The sequence below is a fragment of the Pogona vitticeps genome, chromosome 3 (genome assembly GCF_051106095.1).
Source record: "Pogona vitticeps strain Pit_001003342236 chromosome 3, PviZW2.1, whole genome shotgun sequence".
Taxonomy (NCBI): domain Eukaryota; kingdom Metazoa; phylum Chordata; class Lepidosauria; order Squamata; family Agamidae; genus Pogona; species Pogona vitticeps.
Genome location: NC_135785.1, coordinates 85,559,491 through 85,563,126, shown reverse-complemented (window position 1 = coordinate 85,563,126; position 3,636 = coordinate 85,559,491).

Below are 3,636 nucleotides of genomic sequence, written 5' to 3'. Positions count from 1 at the left end.
GCCGTGCGGGTGGTGACCTTCCCGGCCTCCTTCTTTCCTGTTCCTGCACCGCCCCTTCCCCTTCCTCGGCTCAAGGCGACCAAAAAGCGGCCGAGAAGGGCGACGCAGGGTGTGAGAGACGGAGAACCCCCGGGGCGGCAACACCTTCCACCCGCTCAGCTCAGCCGGGCGCCGAAACAACGTGAAAGTCAACGGAGGCGGTTTCAGCGGCTCCGCTTCCACACGGGCCCCGCCTCTCTGCCCCGGGCCGGCGCAGAATGCCGTCCCCCCGCCACGACCCATCGCAAAGGTTCCGCTTGAGGCGGAAAAAGACGGAAGGCTTAGAGCTGTAGCAAAAGCCGAGCGAGGGGGGGGCTGTCTCTAGGATCGTTCCTGGTCTTCCTCGTGGGAAAGGCCGGAAAGGCCAGGCGCGGATTGGCTGACACAACCCTATCCCGAGCGCGTTTACTCAGAGCGAAAGACCACTCGAGGGCCTCCTTCCACAGAGACCGCGGTTTCCAGCTCATGTTGGACTGCAACTCCCATCGGCCCTAGCCAGCGTATCCTATACAAAGGGTTAATGGGAGTTGTAGTTGAACAACATTTTACGAGACCCACTATTCCTAGTCCGCCCCTAGCAACTCTGGACGGCTGGCAGGAATCTCAGTGGATGGTTAGGATTAAGTGAAGTGCGGTCTTACGTACACGTACGATAGTGTCTTTCTGGAGTGAAAAGTGCTTGGCTGACAAGAAGGTTGCCATTCCAGGCCCGCAGATCTCTGTGTCCTCTTCCCTTCCTCCACGAAACCCAAGGCTGCTTACCTTGATTTCCCCACTACGTCTTTTTCCCCCCTTCCTTACAGCAACTGTGAGGAAGATCGTTTACTGAACATCTTGACTGAATGGGGGTTTGAACCTGCCTTAGCACTGCATTCCTCTGACTCTCAGCAGCTATGCATCAAGTGGAAGTTCATTAAGTTAAACGTTCTCCTTCCTTGCATATCTCTCTGATGTCTGCGTCAAGGGAGAAGGAATGGGTGTAGGCTGCAAACCCGAATAACCTACCCTATTTCTTCATCTTTTTGTGAAACAGGCAAGTAATTTTCTTAGCGTTTGTCCACTGAAAAGTTTAAGACAGAAGAGATGGTGGGTGAGGAGTGATAGGTTGCTTTCAGACAAGGTTCATTAGTATTTATTTGTTTAAAATATTTTTACTCCGCTTTTCTCCTTGAAAATGATCCAAGGCAGCTTACAAACAGGGAAATACAAAATTTAAAGTTGAAAACAATGAATATACAGCAGTGATTTGCATCATTAAAAGATTATATTCAAAACTACGAACAATGAATAAGGAGGCATCTTACATCATTAACAGGCGGTACTATGTAATCACACAATCTTTTCAATAAATTTTGTGAACAAATGGATTCTAGACTATGTTGTCTTCTACTGTAAGCTTGTAACCATTTTGTCTTTTCTACCCCTCGTATTTCCCCCCACCCCTGAAAAATCTGTTGAGAGAAAAAGACAAGTTGCTGCTCAGTGTTCCAACTGGACATCTCCAGCTAGAATCACCCAGGGATGTTCTTTTGTTTTTGTTCACTCCAGCTTCCTACCTACAGATCTGAACTAAGTCTGTGTACTAAATTGAATCTGATTGAAGGGCTGTTTAATCTCCTTTCCCAAATGGCACTGCTCAGGTTAAGAATGACAGAATGTCCATGCTTTCAGTGGGAACCCTGGAATTGAGAACAGATTACTGAGAAAGAATTATGGGGTGCTAGATAAGCCATGCATTCATTTAGCTGTAAATCCTTTGAGGGACTGAAAAGAGAGATGACTGACACTGCATAGATTAACAATAATAATAACACCACTTTGGAATGCTGAGCTGGTGCTGGAAAAGTCACCAGAGTTACTGAGATGTACTAGAACAAACCAGCAGTTTAACATAGAATATATGTGGGGTTACAAATAATAAAGAAAACACAGTGATATGCTAGAGCACCCATTAGTAAATTTGCATTCAAGTTGCCAACTGAAGGATCCGTTGAAAGAAACGGTACAGAGCCTAGGTTAGATAAATATGTAATTTATGTTTAAGTTTATAGGTTTGCAGACACTACAAATTGTAAACTGTGTGTTATACTCCTTAAGAACTCTGATATACTGTATCCTATCCTTTTTGAGTGGGAGGAACCATGTGAGTACAGAACTTTGTAAACAGCAGATAAAACTGGCAGTTAAGAGTGTTCTGCTGAAAAATGTGGGGAGAGAAATAAAAAATAGACTGGAAATTTTGGGTGAGGCAGAACTCCTGGTTTTGTGACTTATAGTACTCTGGATCACAGCAATCCTAGTGACTTATTCTAAACCCTGTGGAGGATAAGAGTCTTGGTGGACCTCAAATAACCTCTTGACCATTTGTAACTTTGTAGATATTCTTTATTTCATAATACATAGTGTCATTTTTCTTCTCTGTAACTGATTTAATAGTTGCACGTTCACTTGTTTAAATGTGTATTATGTATTATTTTATTTGTAATTATTTAGCTTTTTCTTTTAACTTGTTCATTCTATGATTTTCTAAAAATTATCTCTAAGTCTTGTTGATGGGTTTGATTTATATGCCTGATTTGCATGTCAAGGTAAGAGTGGTATTTCAGGGGGCGACAATACTGGCAATCTACCCCGCAATTTGTGTTGGATTTGGCATAGGTTCAGTTAAACGAAAGACCAGCAACTCCATGAGAGAAACCTACATATGAGGAAGGCCATTGCAAAATTTACTTTTTCCTTCAGCCAGCAGAGGTGGATTAATTTGGTCTGATTTGCTGGCATTGCTTTTCCCTGCTTTCTGCCCTATTTGATCAACTGATCTGATACAAAGGGGCTGTCGTAGGAATGTCACTTCCCTTCAGTGTTTTTAAAAAATGCTTTCCAGAGTTAGTGTTATGACAAATTAACCCTAAGTCACTTTTGAATTTAAAAAAAAAACAACATTAAAAGGGCAAAGGGAAGAAGTGCTCCTAGTGGAAATCATCACCTTGTCAGATCTTTAAGGCTGCTGCTGCAGCTGGAGCTCAGTGTACAAATAAAGTATTGAATAAGATACTGGCCAGAATTTTTTTCTGAACAGGGCAAATGCATCTCTTCCTGGTGCTATCTCCCTTAGAGGGGCTTTTAGGATTGGGCAAACTACTCATGATGGAAAGGAAGGAAATAGTAATCACATTCACAGCTTTTTGCCTCTGCCCCTGCAACACAATAATTGTTGGTATTTGCCTGGACATCTACCATGATTTCACCCATCGAAACTGCAGGGACCTGATTTGAAAAACTTCAGATCAAAATGGGTTTTCTCCTGTGTAGTCACACCCTCAATCAGGTGAAATAAATCTCAAAGAAGTGGGCTAAAGAAACAGGGCAATTAGTGAGTATTAGAGATATAATTGTAAGGGTCCAACGTTAGTACGTTGTGTTTGAAATCCTAACTTTGCTATGTGTCAAACCTGAAGTTTCAAAGATTAAGTACTAGACTAGGTTTTGGAGACATCACATTAGACTACCTAAATAAGGAAACATCATACTATAGGAAAATACTTTAATTGTCCTTGTGTACCATGTGATTGATTCTTGAGGTACTCCACTGTCACA